General features: G+C 39.9%; 1 non-coding gene across 1 annotated transcript; it reads right to left on the bottom strand.

The window, feature by feature from the left end:
- Positions 1-16,351: 16,351 nt before the first annotated feature.
- LOC112422249 (small nucleolar RNA R71) lies at positions 16,352-16,458 on the bottom strand. The gene has a single exon (XR_003012616.1). It is a non-coding gene; the product is annotated as a small nucleolar RNA R71 (small nucleolar RNA).
- Between the last annotated feature and the right edge of the window lie 4,809 nt (positions 16,459-21,267).

The raw sequence follows: 21,267 nt of genomic DNA, 5'->3' as shown, positions 1-21,267 counted from the left end.
GTTTCTACTCCAACTTTTGAACCTATTTCTGCACATGGGTGTTGTCCCACCCGTAGGACCAGACCCACATGAGCCCTTTGTTCCCCTTGTTGTTGATTCTGCTGATGTTGCTGAGCAGGGAGTAGGAGGAGGCCATGCACCTGAGGAGGAGGACCCAGAGAAGTACCTTGAGGAGGGAGAGTTCATTGGGGGGAAACCTAATGTAAATGTTTAGATATGACATTCTGTGTGCAAGAACGAGTTTAAGAGTGCTAACTAGTTTGTTGTGTACTTAATGTCTCTTAAAACTCTATATTTTGGATGGTAGCTAGTCTTGGTGACATAGTAGAATGACGTAGTATGACTGATGTGTTGGAACAAAATGTGTTTTACAATGAACCTTAATAAGTTTTGATGATAACAAGGTATTAAAAATTGTCAATTGGTTATTGCTAATAATTGTTCAAGTGTACAGGACCAAATGCTAGTCAAGTAATTTCAATAGGTCTTGGAAGAACAAAGGAAAGCAAAGGAATTCATAGCATCTGAAGAAAACTGCGTCTGAAGCTTGAAGTGCTCCTGAAGCTAAAGTGCATCTGAAGTGATGACGTCATCAGAAGCAGAAGCTCATCAGAAGCAGAAGCTCATCAGAAGCAAGGTTTTCATCAGAAGCGATATCATCACCAGAAGCTACATTTAATCCGTAAATTCAAACTGAAGATCCAAAGTAGCTGTTTCTCATTTCAACCTTATTTAAGAAGAACGAAGAATTGAAAGGGAGGTATCAACGGTCATTTGGATAGCACTGAGTATTTGTCCTTCATTAACAGAGTTGACAAAGTACAAGTGTACAACCACTACCTCCACTACTCTGTTTTGTCCACGCTACAAGACAAGACAACAACTATGCCTGCAGAATTTGTGCCTTCAAGATGGGAATGAATTTGAAGTTAATTCCTCAAAGGACTACACCCAAATCAGGCAAAGGATTACTGGTGAATGATCAAAGGATTTCAAACGACTCTTTAGACGTGCTAATCATCTCAACGTCTCTTTCACACCTCTATATAAAGGAGTGAAGACTTGAAGATTGTAGATAGATATATACAAGTTAAAAAAGCGCCAAAACTCTGTCAATTTGATTCTACAAAGCACACTGAATTTCTGCACTGATTTGATACATCTTAGAAATTCAAAAGTCTAGAGTCTCTAACGTATTGTATTGTGAACACCACTGATTGTATATCAAGTGTTCAAGTCAAACTTATTTCATTGTATTTTTGTTTGATCAGAAGCCTCTTGCCTGTGTGCTTGAGCATTAGAAGACTCTTGCTTAGTGCTTGAGCATTGGAAGACTCTTGCGTGTGTGCTTGAGCATTTTTTGAGAAGTCTCATGCTTAGAGAGTATTGAGCATTTTGTAATCTTTGTGATTATAGTGAAATCTCCTTGGAAGTGCAAGGGGGACTGGACTACTTCCGATTTGTGGAAGGAACCAGGATAACTGCTTGTGTCTTGCTTTTCTTTTCTCTGCTTTGATCTTTTCCACTGCATATCTGATTCTGATCATTTCATCAGAAGCACTCAGAAACTGCTTCTGAAGTTTTATCAGAAGAAGATTTTTTTTTTTTAAAGAGAAAAAGAAAACACAATTCAACCCCCCCTTCTTGTGTTTTTCTCACCTTCAATTGGTATCAGAGCTTGCTCTGTTATCATAAGCACTTAACCGTGTGACAGATCAAGATCCAAAAGAAAAACATGTCTGGAGGAGAGGAATCAACTACATCCTTAAAATACACAAGTGTCAAACATGACTATGATACTGCTGAAAGGAAATCAGACTCTGGAAAAGCTCCAAAGTTCAATGGAGATCCAGAAGAGTTTTCATGGTGGAAAACCAATATGTACAGCTATATCATGGGATTGGATGAAGAACTATGGGATATACTTGAAGATGGAGTTGATGATCTGGATTTGGATGAAGAAGGAGCTGCTATTGATAGAAAGATACACACTCCTGCTCAGAAGAAAACTTACAAAAAGCATCACAAGATCAGAGGGATTATTGTTGCTTCTATTCCTCGTACTGAATACATGAAGATGAGTGATAAATCCACTGCTAAGGCAATGTTTGCATCACTCTGTGCCAACTACGAAGGAAGCAAGAAGGTCAGAGAAGCAAAGGCCCTGATGCTAGTTCATCAGTATGAGCTGTTCAAAATGAAGGATGATGAGAGTATAGAGGAGATGTACTCTAGATTTCAAACTTTAGTATCCGGACTGCAAATACTGAAGAAGAGCTATGTCACTTCTGATCATGTTAGTAAGATTCTGAGAAGCTTGCCTTCTAGATGGAGACCCAAAGTAACTGCTATTGAGGAAGCTAAGGATTTAAACACTTTGAGTGTTGAAGATCTTGTCAGTTCCCTCAAAGTGCATGAAATGAGTCTAAATGAGCATGAGTCCTCTAAGAAGAGTAAATCTATTGCTCTACCATCTAAAGGAAAGTCTTCCAAATCTTCTAAAGCTTACAAGGCCAGTGAATCTGAAGAAGAATCACCTGATGGAGATTCTGATGAAGATCATTCTGTGAAGATGGCTATGTTGTCCAACAAGCTTGAGTATCTGGCAAGGAAGCAGAAGAAATTTTTGAGCAAGAGAAATGGCTACAAGAACTCCAAGAAAGAAGATCAGAAGGGGTGCTTCAACTGTAAGAAGTCTAGTCATTTCATTGCTGATTGCCCTGATCTTCAGAAGGAGAAGTCTAAAAGCAAACCCAAGAAATCAAGCTTCAGCTCCAGTAAATTCAGAAAGCAAATCAAAAAGAGCTTGATGGCGACCTGGGAAGATTTGGACAGTGAATCTGGTTCTGATAAAGAAGAAGCAGATGATGATGCAAAAGCAGCCATGCGGTTAGTGGCAACAGTATCATCAGAAGCAGTATCAGAAGCTAAATCAGATTCAGAAGATGAAAATGAGGTATATTCCAAAATTCCTAGACAAGAACTTGTTGATTCTCTAAAAGAACTCTTATCACTATTTGAACACAGAACCAATGAGTTGACAGATTTAAAAGAAAAATATGTTGATTTAATGAAACAACAAAAAACAACTCTATTGGAACTGAAAGCTTCTGAAGAAGAACTCAAAGGGTTTAACTTCATATCAACAACGTATGAAGATAGACTCAAGATTCTTTGTCAGAAGCTACAAGAAAAATGTGATAAAAATTCAGGCAATAAACATGAGATTGCCTTGTGTTATCGCGATTTTCGGGTGTCAAGTCATTAATTATGCTTGAACCTTTCAATCTTTGATATTCTCTATTTTTTCTTGGGAATGGCAAAATTGAGAAAACCCTTAGATTCTAAGTTCGGGGGTCGTTTTCACTACGGGAAGGTGTTAGGCACCCGCGGTGACTATAGTACTCTATAGGAGCCGTTTTCTTAGTTTATGTCTACGCTTTATTTTTAATGCTATTTATGAAAAAGGAAATTTATTTATGTTAAGAATGGGGGGGAGAAAGTGTTTGAGGTTTTATTTTAGTGGACTTGGAGAGGTTTTGACCTCATGCCTACATACCCATTTAAGGGATCAAACTCCATGTAGTTCTCTTTCAAAAAATGTTTTTTGTGTGTTTGGTTGATTTTAGTTTTTGTTGGAAAATGGTTTTGAAGAAGAGAAAGAGGCCTTAAAGGCATAAGAGAAGAAAATGGTGAATGGTTGGTTCAATTGTTATTAAAAAAGTCTAAGTAGGAATTAGGATTCATTTGGATTTGGTTAAGAAAATAAAGGAAAAAATTCAATGGAGTTTTGACTCCAAGGTTTGTTTGGAAAAAAAATTGAGTGATGGAATTTATTATTATTTTTTGGAAAATTGGCATTTGTCTAAAAATCGCGTTTCCTAAGCATACATCTAAACGGTAAACATGCAACGTGTGTGCGTGTCGGTGCTTGTGTCGGTGTACATCATTAGAGTCCATTGTCCTTTACACTTTGCCCTAGTTTACATGCTATGGTCTTGCGAGTAATTAAAAGAAAGCTAATCTACCTAAAATTATTACAAACCCATTTGATATAGAAATGAATAGAAAAAAATAATGCCTAAACTATGGGATGGATGAAATATGAAATGAAATGATTAGTATCATAAGGCATAAAAATGGTAAAAAGGTAAACAAAATTGAATAGAATAGCAAGAGAAAAAAGAGTAATGAAATGAAATAAAATGGCAAAATATACCTAAAATTGGTTATGACGCTTAGACATGCACATGACCTATAATCCTCTCATCACAGCAATGTTAAAGGGGTTTGATTTTGAGCTATAATGTGAGAACAAATAGGACACATTCAAGCCAAGAATTATGACACATTTTTAAAGATATTTTGCACTTTATTTCTTGATAAAAACACACATTACTTGCAAAACAAGAAAGAAATGAAAATCTACATCCACAATCAGCAAAACATACATATGATCAGCAACACATTCACCATGAAATTACACACCAATCACCCACATCACATGCCAACATTTTATGAGAAATATACCACAAAAAATGCACAAACTTAGATCAAACACAAAATTAATCAAGAAAAATAACACACACATTTTTATCATTTTTAAACCATTGAAAAATATCACAAAAGTATTAAAATGTATTAAGAAACATCCAACAATTTTTTTGGGAATTTTTAGAGAAAAAATTAAGCACACAGAGGTTCAATCAGCAAGAAAACAGGGTGTGAATAGCAAGAAAAAAACAAAAACGTAGGAAATTGTAAAGAAAAAGGCCCAAGCCCAAAACCTAAAAGCCTGGAAGCACAGGGAGCGTTGGATTGATCCAGGGAGGGAAACCCTAGATCCAACGCTCAGGATTGAAGGGATTGGACCGGTCTTGAACTGGTCCGGTTCAGTTGTCTATATAAGCATGTTTACACCGGTTTTTTCATTCCTTCATGTTCTTTCTCTCTCTTCTCTCATCCTAGTGAGAGAAGCTCTCACTTCTCTCTTCTCCTCCCTCGCCGGTTCCTGGAAAATGAAGATGAACTTCATCTTCTCCGGTGAACCTTGCTTCTCCGGCGTGGTGGCCGGCCGCCCAAGGGTGGCGGCGCCGCCGCCGGAGTTGAGCAAGCTTCTCCGTTTTCAATTTTTTTTACATATTTGGAAATCCTTTTTCGTTCTAAACACGAATCCGGCACTGGTTTTTTCATGCAAGGCTTAAATCTTTGTAGATCTACACTTTTGTTCACGGTTTTGAAAAAGATTTTTCTTGATTCTTTTTAGTGTTTTGTTGAATGAAAGCTTTGGAACTTTGCAGATCTATATCTGATTCGTGTTTGTTGATATTTTTGAGAAAGAAAGTGGAGTTTTACGTGTTTACCTGTGGTTTCAATTGTAGATTTTGAGCGAAGATCTTCGGAAACACTTGAACTTGATTCTGTTTGCTAATTTTTGGATTTGAATCCGAAAATAAATCGGTTCTTCACTGATTTGATATCTTCTTCTTCTTCACCGGTTCAATCTTCTTCATTTTCTTTCCCTCTTCTTCTCACGGTTTTCTCTGTGATCGTGCTTGGATTTGTCGCCAAACGGTGACGGATTCGCACTTGAATTGCAGAGAAATCAGTTCGATGATGATGATTCTTCAATGAATCACTGAGAACTGTGACGAATTTGTTGAATCTTGTGTTGATTTTTGATTCTGGAGAATTAGGGTTTATGAATGTTCTTGGTGTTCTTGGTGATTTTCTGAGTTTTGATCTAACTGACAAGAGAGAGAAATTTCTCAGGTGTTTTTGATGATGGCGCGTGACTGATATTTTTTTTGACTTGTGCATTGAATGCGCCTTTTATAGGCTGCCACTTGTATCTGAGACCCAATGGAACATTGCCACCTGGAATTGGACTTAGGGACTTTTCTGCAAAAATAAGAAAATTGAAGGACTGGACTGCAATTTACAAAAAAGGACCTAAAAATGCAATTTTAAAAAGTATTGGACTAAAATGCAATTTTAGAAACTGTTTCAGGGACTAAAATGCAATAAAAATAAAATTGGACTAAAATTGGTAAATTGGACAAAACGTAAAGTGAAACCAAAAAATAAAATCAACAAAAGGACTAAAACGAACCAAATACTGACATGAGGTATTTTAAAATACCTCCCTGTCAAAATTTTGACAGGAAAAGACCAAAATGCCCCTAGGGACTAAACTGACTCAGATGCAATTTTTGAAATGATTTTTAAACAAAGACTCAACAATAATTCGCACAGACAGGTTGAAAAGACTTAGAGGCAAACACAGGGACTAAAATGGGTTCCACTGCAGGAAATGACCAAAATACCCTTTTGCATGTTTTTTGAAATAAAACGCCAGAAAAGTAATGCGATGTTTCTGAGAGTTCTTAAATGACTCGTAATGCAAGAAAAGACACTTTGAATGATTTTATGCAAGAAAATCGAGCTTGAACGTACTTTGAGACAGAGACAGTAAAATATGCAGATGAAAAGAGAGTAAAGATTCAGAGTAAGACAACAGCGAATTGACAAATATCAGTGTTAAAAAAAGAAATTTGAACGAGTATTTTTAGGTCCAAAATCAGGGTACAACAGCTGCCCCTATTTAAGTTTCTTTGTCCGGAGGGTCAAGAGACGGAGTCTTTGGCTTGACGGGACGAAGATACTTAAATATTAACATTTGCACTATGTCTGGACGTAAAAATATGCTCGTTCATTTTCAAATATCATGAATGCCATGCAACATTTGGATTATGAGTGCGAGACAAACGAAAGCTGGAATTAACAAAAGATGTCGTATCCATTGCGGGATTGGTAGACATTGGCACGATAACAGATAACAGAGTAGATAGGAGACTAAGAACAAATTGACGGGTACAAGCTGCTCTTGGATTGAGCTGGGCACTTGACCGGGAATAAAAGCAGACAAACAGGTGCGAGTTGTTCTTGGATTCGAACTGGTCACTCGACCGGGGACATGGAAAAGGTAGACAGGTACGAGTTGTTCTTGATCGGAACTGGCCACTCGACTGAAAGCAAAGGCAAATAGACAGGTGCGAGCTTGTTCTTGGATGCGAACTGGTTACTCCACCGGAGACAAAGACAAATAGACAGGCGCAAGCTGCTCTTGGATTGAGCTAGCCACTCGAGCGAACAGAAACAGATAGACAGGTACAAGCTGTTCTTGGACTTGAACTAGCCACTTGACCAAAATCATAGACACATAGACAGGTACGAGCTGTTCTTGGATTCGAACTGGTAACTCGACCGATAACATTGAAAATTAAACGGGTACAAGTTGTTCTTGGAGGCGAACTGGTAACTCGACCGGAAACATAAACAAATAGGTAGGTTCAAGATGCTCTTGGATTGAGCTAGCCACTTGACCAAACAGAAACAGATTCACTGGGGATTGTTTTTTTGACAAAATATAGATTGAGATTGACTTGACGTCGATTTGATTTGAAAGGTAGAAATTGACCGATATTATTGGCTCACAAGGTTTTGACAGAGAACCCGACATGAGTATTGAATTGAGACTGATGTTGACATTGGAAATGCAACATGCATGAATGATATAACAGTTTCATTAAATGCATGGGCACGTAATATGCATGATTATGCATGTATGAATGCTTGTAATGCATGACTGTTGGCGATTTGTAGACACAGTTCTGCAGAGACAGACAAGACACTGGAGTGTTGGGCACGCAGTGGCTCGTGCTATATTACACATTCCTGGAAATCCTCTTTGGAGATGACGTCGTTGGGAGACGTATCGGAACCATGGCTGAGGGCAGGTAGTTATGCAACTTGCTGGGGATAGAATCTCGGAAGACTCTACTGGGAATAATGCCGGATGTATCGTGGATGTCGCATCTGTGGTCAATGCTTTTTGCATGTTATTTTTTTCAATTTTCATTCATTCATTTTTTGCATCCCATTTTTGCCTGGATCGCCCTTTCGGGTTTTCGATCCACCGGGGAAATAAATTCTTTTCATTGCCCCATTTTTGCCTGAACTGCCCTTTCGGGTTGTCAATCCAGCGGGGTGCTCATTTTTGCCTAAGACGCCCTTCCGGGTTTTCAACTTAGCGAGCCTATTCATTTTCATGCATTTTCATTCTGTTTTTTCATTCTTGCCATTGACCACATACTATCCTGGAGGAGAACCTGCTTGTAACATATGTTGAAATAGACACCAACACACACTCGCTCATGCATATTTCGTTTGAATGTACCCTGTTGCTCAGGTTTGCTTTTCAAAAACTTTTCCAATTTTCAAGATGTTTGTTTCGAGCATTTGTCATTATTAAAAATAGAAGGAAAATGTTTTTGTACATAACTTTGAAAGTAAAAAGAAAGCAGAGTTTCAAACAAAAGCACAGACTCAAATTGATGTATAAGAGTGGTGGTCAGCCGAAGGCGTGACTCCACGGATTTACAAAGCTTGGAAAATGGTAATTTTATTGGTTGGTGGTACATTGAACACAACAATCATTACATTTCCTAGAAACTTTGAATTCGCGAGCATAGGAGCTTTTGATGAAGATGGTCATTAACAGCTGCAGATGCCCCAAGGGGGACGGTGGTTGGCCAGATATAGTTACTTGCCTCTCGTTTCAATCTCATTTTTGCATGAACCGCCCTTCCGGGTTTTCGGCTCATCGAGACGCTCATTCTTGCCTGAGTTGTGTACAATCTCAGCGAGCTTTTTCATATATATATTTTTTTGTCCCTTATTTTTGCCTGGACCGCCCTTTCGGGTTTTCGATCCACCGGGAAGCGCATTTTTGCCTAGGCCGCCCTTTCGGGTTTTCGACCTACCACGCTGTTCTTTTCATATTTCTAGGCAAAGTATTTCTTGACTATATCAGCATTCATAGGATTTGGAAGTTCTACACCATCCATGTGTGTAAGGATTAAAGCACCACCGGAGAAGGCCTTCTTGACAACATAAGGACCTTCGTAGTTAGGTGTCCACTTGCCCCTTGGGTCGGGTTGCTGGCTTATCCTCCTTTTCAATACAAGTTCTCCTACCTTGAATTCTCGAGGATGGACTTTCTTGTCAAAGGCAGTCTTCATTCTTGCTTGATATGACTGTCCACGAGCCATGGCATCCATACGTTTTTCCTCAATCAAATTCAACTGATCATACCGGCTCTGGCACCATTCAGCCTCAGATAACTTTGCTTCCATGATCACACGGAGAGATGGGATCTCCACTTCCAAAGGAAGAACTGCTTCCATACCATATACAAGAGAGAAAGGGGTTGCCCCGGTTGAACTGCGCACAGTAGTACGGTAGCCATGCAGAGCATAGGGTAACATCTCATGCCAGTCCTTGTAAGTGGTTACCATCTTCTGGACAATTCTCTTGATATTCTTGTTGGCGGCCTCAACTGCACCATTCATCTGAGGTCTATAGGGAGAAGAGTTATGATGCTCAATTTTGAATTCTTCACAAAGAGCTTGCACCACATTGTTATTCAGGTTTGTACCATTGTCGGTAATGATCTTGCTGGGAACACCATATCGACAGATGATGTTGTTCCTGATGAACTTAGCTACCACTTGCTTGGTCACATTGGTATAAGATGCTGCTTCAACCCATTTGGTGAAGTAGTCAATTGCCACTAAGATGAAACGATGACCATTTGAAGCCTTCGGTTCAATTCTCCCAATCATGTCGATGCCCCACATTGAAAACGGCCATGGGGATGAAATAACATTGAGAGCGTGCGGAGGCACATGAATCTTATCAGCATAGATTTGACATTTGTGGCACTTTCTGGCGTGCTGGTAGCAATCATGCTCCATGGGTCCCGAAGGTACCGTCATGTACATCATGCATTAACTGCTCTGCTTCGTGTTCATCAACACATCTTAACAATACCATGTCATAGTTTCTCTTGTACAGAATATCTCCATCTAACATGAATCTACTGGCCAATCTTCTCAGGGTCTTCTTGTCTTGGTTGGAAGCACCTGGCGGATACTCACGGCTCAGCAAGAACTGTTTGATGTCGTAGTACCAGGGTTTATAGTCAACCACATTTTCACCAGCCTGATCGATCACATCCCCAATAGCAAACACATGTGAAGGTCTTTCAAGGCGTTGCACTTTGATTATTGGCACATCATTCCAATGGTTTACTCGAAACCTGGAGGATAGAGTATCAAGAGCATCAGCCATTTGGTTCTCATCACGAGGAATATGGTGCAGCTCAACCTTTGTAAAATATGTCAGCAAACGTCTCGCATAATCACGATAAGGAATCAACTTAGCATGGTGGGTCTCCCATTCACCCTTTATCTGATTGATGACGAGTGCAGAATCTCCATAGATGTCGAGGTGTTTGATTCTCATGTCAATTGCTTCCTCGATCCCAAAGATACATGCTTCATACTCAGCCATATTGTTTGTACATTCGAACAGAATTCTGGCGGTAAAAGGGATGTGATGCCCCTGTGGGGATACAATGACTGCCCCAATTCCTTTACCATAAGCATTGACAGCACCATCAAAGACTAAACCCCACTTGCTATTAGGATCTGGACCTTCACCAACCAACGGTTCTTCGCAGTCTTTTGATTTCAAATACATGATCTCTTCATCGAGGAAATCGAACTCAATTGGTTGATAATCATCAAGAGGTTGGTAAGCAAGATGATCGGCAAGAATGCTACCTTTGATTGCCTTTTGAGTTTTGAACACAATATCATATTCAGACAAAAGCATCTGCCAACGTGCAATCTTCCCAGTAACAGCAGCTTTCTCAAAGATATACTTTATCGGATCCATTCTGGATATCAACCACGTTGTATGATTCACCAAATAATGACGCAGGCGTTTAGCGGCCCAGGCCAAAGGACAACAAGTCTTCTCAAGCATTGTATACCGAGTTTCACAATCGGTGAACTTCTTGCTTAGATAGTAGATAGCATGTTCTTTCTTTCCAGTCTCATCTTGTTGACCAAGTACGCATCCCATGGATTCATCAAATACTGCCAAATACATAATCAAAGGCCTTCCTTCCACGGGTGGGACAAGGATAGGTGGTTCCAGCAGGTAATTCTTGATGCTATCAAAAGCTTCTTGGCATTCATTATTCCATACAATAGGCTGATTCTTTCTAAGTAGCTTGAAGATCGGCCCGCAGGTTGCGGTCATGTGAGATATGAATCGGGAGATGTAATTTAAGCGTCCGAGGAAACCTCTGACTTGCTTCTCGGTCTGTGGAGCTGGCATTTCTCGGATGGCCCGGACTTTATCAGGATCGACTTCAATGCCCTTTTGGCTGACAATGAAGCCTAATAACTTTCCGGATCTGACACCGAATGTACATTTGTTAGGATTCAATCGAAGCTTGTACTTTCTCAACCTTTCGAACATCTTTGTCAAATATTCAACATGTTGCTCCTCATCTGTTGACTTTACAATCATGTCGTCCACATATACTTCGACTTCTTTGTGAATCATGTCATGAAACAGAGTAGTCATCCCTCTTTGGTAGGTAGCACCAGCATTTATTAGACCGAATGGCATCACTTTGTAGCAGAAAGTACCCCATGGGGTGATAAAAGATGTCTTTTCTCTATCTTCAGGAGACATTTTGATTTGATTGTAACCGGAGAAACCATCCATGAAGGAGAACACCTTGGACTGAGCAGTATTATCAACAAGCACATCAATATGAGGTAATGGAAAGTTATCTTTTGGACTGGCTTTGTTCAGGTCTCGGAAGTCAACACACATCCGGACTTTACCATCCTTCTTTGGCACAGGTACAATATTGGCAACCCATTCAGGGTACTCAACTGTCATGAGGAAACCTGCATCAATCTGTTTTTGAACCTCGCTCTTAATCTTGAGAGCCATATCTGGATGAGTCCTTCTCAATTTCTGCCTGACGGGAGGACATTCAGGCTTTGTGGGGATCCGATGCTCCACAATTTTAGGATCTAGACCTGGCATATCTTCATACGACCATGCAAAAATATCCGGATATTCCCGGAGGAGCTGGATGGTCTTCTTTTTAACCCCTTCCTCTAGAGCAGCACCGATCTTGATTTCTCGCTTGTTCTCCTCGGTACCTATGTTGATAAGCTCAATCTCTTCCTGGTGAGGCTGAATGGCTTTCTTTTCTTGCTCAAGTAGCCGAGTGATCTCGTATGGTATGTCGTCACCTTCCTCATCTTCGGCTTCATACACCGGGAATTCAAAATTCGGAGGGAATGCAGGGTTACTGTGCCCAACGGGTTTATTATAGTTCAATCTGCGTAAAATGGTTGGATGATTTTAGAAAGAGAAACGACAATTTTTTATTAATCAACGGCAATGCCGAAACAAACGTGCCCTTACAGAAAATATCACTCTCGCTTTGGGCAGAGCGAGAGGATTGTTATTTTGAAAAAACAAGATACTTAAGCAACAAGGTATATTACTCAGAAACATGCATGATTGAGGGAATGTCAATGGCATCCCAATCTCTCGCAATGCCTCCTGGTGTAACAAATACAGGCCTTGGGCCAAACCCAGTTGCTTCTTCTGTGATTGCGTTGACAAACCCAGCACTATAGAATGCCCCGGTGGAAACTCCTGAAGTTGGGGAAAAGCCAAGACCTTCCTTATGCTTGTTCTCACGAAGCTGTATTAACCTGCCCCAGCCGGCAGCTTGACCCTCTTGGACGGCTCTCTGTGCATCCTTCAAAGAAGCCATTGCAGTTCCATCCCTCTTGGGCTCCGTACCTTCGACAGTTAATCCTTGAAAAGCGGTCCCCTCTGCAGACCCTGCTTCTATGCAAGAAAAAGATGATAGCTGGCTAACCAGGTATGCTTCCTCTCCATGAATGGTAACAAGCTTTCCACTTTTTGCAAATTTCAACTTTTGGTGCAAAGTAGAGGTCACCGCCCCCGCGTCATGTATCCATGGTCTCCCCAAGAGACAGCTGTAAGAGGCATTAATATCCATGACCTGAAAGGTGATTAGAAAGGTTTCGGGGCCGATAGTTATTGGCAAGTCTATCTCCCCGAGAACGCTCTTGCGGGTTCCATCAAAGGCTTTGACCAAAAAAGTGCTCCTCCTCAAAGGAGTTCCCCGGTAACTCAGCTGATCCAGCGTTGACTTGGGCATCACGTTCAAAGATGAACCAGTGTCTACTAACACATTTGAGATCATGTCGGACTTGCAATTCACGGAGATATGCAAGGGCAAATTATGATGCTTTCCTGCTTCGGGCAATTCATCTTCACTGAACCACAGGTTGCTGCAGGCGGTAATGTTCCCCACTATGCTACCGAAGTGATCCACAGTGACTTCATGATCCACATAAGCCTGCTCCAATACTTTCAAAAGGGTATCTCTGTGGGCAGCGGAACTCAGGAGTAGGGACAAAATGGATATCTTCGACGGAGTTTGCAGCAGCTGATCTACAATCTTATAATCACTTCTTTTGATCAACCTCAAAATCTCGTCCAGATTAGAATCCTCTATAGACCGGCCTGGTTGGCTCGCGTCTCTGTTAACGGGAGAAACATCAGTCGGGGTTGTCTTGTCAATGGGTGGCACGGTAGGCGTAGCTGCCTTCTTTTGAAACAACGGTGGACGGACTCTTCCGCTTCTTAGGGCTGCTGAAGTTCCTTCGGCGGTATTGTTCATCACAGCCAAGGACACCAGAGGCACTTCTATTCCGTTTTCAATTATGGTAGCATTATATTTGTACGGGATAGCCCTATCTGAAGTATACGGTACCGGTCCGGGAAACCTTATCACCAGAGGCTCAGCATTCTCCTTCAAAGGCATACTCTTGACAGGTGGATCGTGAAAAACTGGCACAATCACGCAGACATCACTAACAGTCAAAAAATTATCATTCATCAAGCTTTGGATGTCATCTTGAACAGTAAAGCAACCCAAAGGATTACGAAGGCATCCTAGGCACTTGGCATGATCATGGCTGAACAGAGAAGCTTTGCACAACTTGATGTGTAGAGGCACCAGAGGAGTTGTGATGTTACGGACATCAAGTCTAGGAGCTTCCTCACGTACTTTGATCATATTTACAGCAGCATGATTTGGAAGAGGATTGTCGAGGACATGCGGGACATTATTCTCAAAAGTCCGCTTTCCTTGATCAATGAGCTTCTTCACGATATACTTCAAAGCATAGCACCCCTCGACATCATGACCCAGGGCGCCTTGATGGAAATCACATTTGAGATCGGACCTGAACCTTGGAGGCAACGGATCAGGTGGGGGCTTGCCCTGTCTGGTTGTACAATGCCCTCTATGGAGTAAAGTCGGAAGCAACTCAGCATACAACATCGGTATCGGAGGGAAAGTAGGTCTAGCTTGTTGATGTTGTTGTTGAACCGGCAGCTGTTGTTTCATCTGTTGAGCAATTGCATTAACGGGTACCTGAGGTTGACCCGGTGGCAAGGGATACTGATGATAGAATGGCGGAAAGAAAGGATGCTGAGAATACGGCGCATATGGGTACGACGGAGGCATTTGGGCAGTGATGAGTCATTTATATGTTATTTTAATATGCTTTTTAGTTTAGTTTTAATTAGATTTTATATAATTTTATATTAGTATTATTTCCTTTTTTGGATAGTTTACTTTAAAATGTAATTTATTATATTTCAGGGAAGAATATTGGATGGAGAAAGTCTTGGAGCAAAAGAAAGGGATTTGGAGTAGATTGGACACAAAAACATGAAGATTGGGAAACAAAATATATCTCCCACAAGTCAGAAGCTTGGCACGGCCCGTGCTAGCCTTGGCACGGCCGTGCCACCCTCCAGATGCCTTTTGCTGCTTTTGCTTTGACTCCAAGCTATTCTATTTTGGCGCACAATCTACCGAGGAATATTCTAGGAATATACTTGCTTAGATTTTAAGTCAATTGTGTACTATAAATAGAGTAGCTAGCCATCACTAAATATTCATCTTTACTTGGAATACAATAAGTGACAATTGCTTTTCTAAATAAAGTTCTTTTCCTTTCCTTTATTTTCCTGTCTTTTACTTTCATGCTTTCTCTCTTCTCCCCCATGTCTACGATGAACATGAGTGAGTAGACTTCTTCTTGTCTTGGGATTGTTGGATAAGTCTAAATGACATAATCCTAATCAAACCAAGCCCTAAGCCTTAATCTTATGTAACCCTAGTTTCTTATCTGAATTCACCGTCTTAACATGGATTAACCATTATCAAACTGTGGAAACGAAAGTGGAGGGTTTGATAATTGTTCGTCCATTATTCCAAATATCAATTCATAAAACGAAAGTGGAGCTTTGATATTCGAACAAGTGAATTCAGACAAGGATTGCAAAGTCAGCGAAATAGGCTTTGCAATCTTTGAGACATATAGTTTCGATCTTCAAGGGAACTAATAACAATCAAGTCAGCGAAATAGGCTTGGTTGTTAGAGGAACCAAAATCCAATAGTAATCAAGTCAGCGAAATAGGCTTGGTTGCTAGAGGAACTTAAGAGAAAATGTCTTGAGAAATTAGGTCTAACATAACATTATAAGCTTATGGTTTTGGTTTGAGAAGGACTTGTTATTTAGATGAAATCAACGATCCCAAGGCTCTTTTATTATATTGCTTTTAACCGTTTAAAAAAACCCCCAATCTACAATATCTTCTCTCTTCTAATCATCTCTAAAGGTTAATTAAATTGAACTACTCCCTGTCGGAACGATACTCTTTTATACTACTTCGGTAAGACCGTGCACTTGCGGTTTTATCTCATCAAGTTTTTGGCGCCGCTGCCGGGGAGTAAACTAATTTGATTAACTCTTTCCTTGTGATTAGAACTCTCTTCTCTTCCTCTTTTCTTCTACTTCTTTCTTTTGTTTTACCACTAACTTCTTGGGTTCTCGGTTTCTTATGCGAAGAAGTAAAAGTCTCGGAGAATTTATTCTTGAGATCGAAAGATTTTTGCATAAGAAAAAGAGACAGGCACAAAATAATACTGCTATGGCTGAACGCACTCTCAAAGAGTATGCTACTCCTTCAACGGAAGAGCCACAAGCTATTATCGTGTACCCAACGGTTGCGGGTAATAACTTCGAAATCAAGCCTGCACTACTCAATTTAGTGCAGCAAAACCAGTTTTCTGGATCACCCACTGAGGATCCAAATCTCCATATTTCTTCCTTCCTTAGACTCAGTGGCACCATAAAAGAGAACCAAGAAGCCGTAAGACTTCATCTCTTTCCCTTTTCCTTAAGGGATAGAGCTGGCGCTTGGTTCCATTCCCTAGAAGTCGGTTCCATTACTTCATGGGACGATATGAGGCGAGCATTCCTCGCCCGATTTTTCCCCCCATCCAAAACAGCTAAGCTTAGAGACCAAATTACGCGTTTCAATCAAAAAGATGGGGAGTCTCTCTATGAGGCGTGGGAGCGTTTCAAGGAAATGCTTAGACTTTGTCCCCACCATGGCCTAGAGAAGTGGCTTATAGTCCACACGTTTTATAATGGCTTGTCATATACCACTAAAATGTCTGTTGATGCAGCCGCAGGTGGAGCTCTAATGAACAAAAACTACACGGAGGCTTATGCTTTGATTGAAGACATGGCTCAAAATCACTATCAATGGACCAACGAAAGAGCCGTCACCACTCCTACTCCCTCTAAGAAAGAGGCAGGTATACACGAAGTCTCTGAATATAACCACCTTGCTGCTAAGGTTGAGGCATTAACACAAAAAATTGAAAAACTTAATGTTAATGCTGCCCAACCTTCCCCTGCATCCCCTACTTGTGAAGTCTGTGGTATAACTGGTCATACAGGTGTTGATTGTCAGTTAGGTAGTGCTGCCAATATTGAGCAACTGAATTACGCTCAATACAACCAAGGAATGAGGCCAAATCAAAATTTTTACAAAAATCCTCAAGGTTCCTATGGACAAGCAGCACCACTTGGCTATACAAACAACCAGAGAGTGGCTCAGAAATCAAGTTTGGAGATTTTACTGGAAAATTGCATTGCAAATCAAAATAAAAATCTTCAAGAATTGAAAAACCAAACAGGATTTCTGAACGACTCTCTCTCCAAACTCAATACCAAAGTTGATTCCATCGCCACGCACACCAAAATGCTTGAGACCCAAATCTCCCAAGTGGCCCAACAAGTGGCCACCTCTTCTCAAACACCAGGAGTCTTTCCTGGTCAGCCTGAAACAAACCCCAAAGCCCATGTCAACGCTATTTTTCTAGGGGGTAGTAAGATAGAAGAGACTGTTACTAAGGCCAAAAATGTCAAGAAGGAGAGTGTCAAGTGTCTAGGTAAGAATGGTGTGATAAAAAGTGAGAAACCGCTTGATAAAAACAAAGCCCTAACACCTTTAAGGCTTACTAAGCTCAACTTGGAGGCTCAATTCACTAAACTCTTTAACATAATTCGAAAGATTTGCGTTAAAATCCCCTATGCTGAAGCTTTGTCTCGTATGCCTCTATACGCCAAGTTTTTAAAAGAAATTTTTTCAAAGAAAAAGGCTATAGATCATAATGAAACAATAGCTTTGACAAAGGACAATAGTGCAATCATCAAGAAGCCACCTACAAAGCTTAGAGATCCAGGAAGTTTTGCCATCCCTTGTATGATAGGGAATTAAACCTTCAACCGAGCCTTGTGTGACTTAGGAGCTAATGTTAGTCTGTTGCCCTTACCCCTCTTTACAAGGCTGAGGTTGGGCAAGCTAAAGCCTACCGAAACAACATTGAAGTTAGCTGATCGTTCTGATATCCAACCTGTCGGATATGTCGAGGACATCCCCGTTAGGATAGAAGGGATAGACATCCCAACTGATTTCATGGTGCTTGACATAGACGAGGACAATGCGTGCCCTATAATCTTAGGACGACCCTTTCTCGCCACTGCGGGTGCTATAGTCGATGTTTAAAACGGTAGGATTGTTTTCCAAGTGAGTAATGAGTTGATAGGATTTGAGTTGGAGAATTATATGAAAGGTCCCGCCCTTTATTCTTGTAATATGATTAAAGGTCATAATGTGAAAGAACGCTTATTAGCGCCATCTACACAACATGACCTCTTTGATCCATTCTAAGGACACTTTCTTATAACGTCAAGCTAATGACAATAAAAGAGCGCTTCGTGGGAGGCAACCCACGCATTTAACTGCTTTCGTTTTGTTTTTGTTGTTTTTAAGTTATTTTGTAGGTAATTGTCCGAAGGTGATTCAAGAAAACGAGAAAAATTTTGAGGCCCATGTCCAGAACCTTGGCACGGCCCGTGCTCACACTGGCACGGCCGTGCCAGACCTTGCCTATCCAAACCAGCAAAAAATTCCAGAATGTTGGCACGGCCGTGCCCGACCCAGGTAGGCTATTTGCTCGTTTTTTTTTCCTCATCTTCTTCCTTCACTCTCAAACACAAACATCTCTCTACCTTCACCTTCTCTCTAAAACTTCCATAACCATTCCAATCATAACCCACCATTCAAAAACCAATATTATCCATTCAAACAACATCCCCAAATTCGTAACCCTCATAAACCTAACCCAAAAACCTAAAATTCTTCACCAATCTCAGAACCCAACCCCCAAAACTCACTTAAACCTTCACCACAACACTAATCCAACCTTTTCCACCAGAATAACCCTTACCCAAACCACCACACCAAAGGCAAGGTCAAGGCAATGACTTCAAAGAGAAGTGGAAAGGAAGTTGCAAACTCATCCGGAGGACCTCCCCCAAAAAAGAAAGCACAAGCCAAAAATCATGGCATCATCTTCTGGGACAACAAGCAAAGGGATAGGTACAAACTTCTAATCTCTAAACCTCTACAACCTTGCAGGTACCCTGATAACCATGACATGAATAAGCTAGGTATTAAAGATAATGTGTGGAATTTGCTAGAAAGGTTATGATGGGTTGATATGTTGAGACCTATGCGAGGGTATGAGAATTTCACCTATGAATTTTTAAGTTCTATTGTTTTTACGAAAGATAGGTTGAACTTTGATAACCCTAACTGTCATACCCCAAATTTTGACCACTTTTCTCTATTCTTACCCATTTTATTCGTATTTTTAAAGTCGGGAATTTTCGTCGTTTCAGACGAAATTTTGGCAAGGAGGTTACTTTGAAGTACCTCATTTTTGATTCCGAGTCGGACCCTCTTTTCTCTTTTTATTTTCTTTCCATCTTTTATTAATTTTAATTTTAAGATTAGTTACTTTTTTTATATTTAATAATTTTTATTTTCCATCTTTTAATTTTATTTTTCTTTACATGATTTAGTTTAATTTGTTTTATTTTATTTCGTATTAGATTTATTTTATTTTTATTTTATTTCTTTTTAATTAATTAGTGTAAAAAGAAAAAAACAAAGTGTCAATAGGTCCAAAATAAAATGTACAAGGTCTAAAAAAATTTCAAGTCAAGTGTCAACTTTAACATTCCTTTTTCAAAATTCACCATAATTGTCCATCATTTCCATTAAACCATTTTTCCTTTTTTCATCAACCTCCTCACCTATAAATAGAGCCCTCATACCACACAATTACACACACCAAAAGTTCTCTTGAGTTGTCAAAGAACTTTTCTCTCTTCTCCCTCTTTAGCTTGTGTTGACGAGCTATTCTTTTCTTCTCCCTCCTTTTTCTGTCCCTTCGGAAAAGTCCCTTCGGAATTTTGTCCCTTCGGTAATTTTTGTACCTTCGGTTGTCCATTTCTTTTATTTTCTTGCATTTTATTTCTTTTTAGCATTTTTGCATTTTTATTTTATTTTATTTAGCATTTTAATTATTGTTATTTATTTTCCAGCAATTAGAATGTATTTAGGTCCAATGTAAATATAAATGAGAAAAGTGTGTGGGTGTGTGTGTCCTTTTATTTCTTTACCGCCTTAGATATATCCAAAAATGCAAAAAATTAGATTAGGGATTTTGTGGTGATCCAACGTCACTACAAAAATCCACGCGCTTTTATTTTTATTGCTCCGTTAGTTTAATTTTCATTTATTATTCAAAAACAACAAAAACATGCAAAACTCCAAAAATATTTTCTTAATAAACCTTGGTTTGTAACCCAAGTGTCTTTCCTTTTTATTTTCTTAATCAAATGCTTAATTGAATTAATATTCATATTAAACTTGATTTTCTTGTAATTAAAATGTGAACAACCTCACCTTATTTTTTCTCTCATGCCTTGAGGCCTCTTTCTTTTCTTAAAACCCATTTTCAAAAATCTTAAAATCAACCTAACCCACCAAAGAAATTTTTGAGGTGAACTACATTGGTTTTGATCCCTTTTCTTTAAGGGTATGTAGGCATAGGATTTTTATCCTTCCAAATCAAATAAAAATAACCAAAAACATACTTCTTCTTCCTCCATTCTTTCACTTAGATTTTTAGATAATAATTTTCAAATAAGCAAATCAGTTTAGCACAAGTAAATTAGGTAAGAGGTTCCTACGGAATACCGTAGATGCTTAGGGTGCTAGCACCTTCCCTTCGCATAACCAACCCCCGAATCCAAAGTCTCGATAAGGGTTTTTACTCATTTTTTCCCTTCCCACGAATAAAAATCGAGAGTTCAAAGATTGACGATTCAAATCAATTAATGGCTTGATATCCGAAAATCACGAGCACAGAAATGGCGACTTCACTGGGGACTTTGTCCTACGCGGGTTAAACCCACCTTACTTTCTTTATACTTGTGCTTCATTATTTCTTATGCCTTGTAAATACATGCCTAAATGTTATTGTTTTCACGTGAGTGGTGAGATAAAGCTCTACACCCGAGCTTGAGGGAAATATAAGATAGGAGTGGTAGACTCATAGTGGCATACCGAGAATATACTCGTGTCTTGTCACACGTGAGATAACCACACTTAGCAAAGGAGCTTGAAGTAATATATGTCGGCGTGTGTTTTCACGTTTAGACTTTATTACTTTTAAGTTTCCAATGAAGCTAAGGACCTTTAGTAACCCTTAACCCATCTTGGCCTTTTAGGACGTAGTGTGGTGGCTAACCGGGTGTTTTCTCGGAACTAGTCGATACGCGATACTACACTCAAATGAGACTTTCCTACGAACGTTGTTGGACCGGGTGTTTTCTCGGTATCCGATAATATTCGGAAGTGGTCGAGGACTTTGGGAACCTTGGTAGAACCCGTAATACAGGTACAATTTGAAACCATAGTCCTTACCAAATGGCGTTGTTACCCTTGACTCCAACATCGTGAAACTTAACCTTACCATGTATTCTATGTACTTTAGCATTATC

This window comes from Medicago truncatula, chromosome 5, assembly GCF_003473485.1.
Source record: "Medicago truncatula cultivar Jemalong A17 chromosome 5, MtrunA17r5.0-ANR, whole genome shotgun sequence".
Classification (NCBI taxonomy): Eukaryota; Viridiplantae; Streptophyta; class Magnoliopsida; order Fabales; family Fabaceae; genus Medicago; species Medicago truncatula.
Note: the sequence above shows the minus strand (reverse complement) of the source record. Positions and strands in the feature narration are given on the sequence as shown.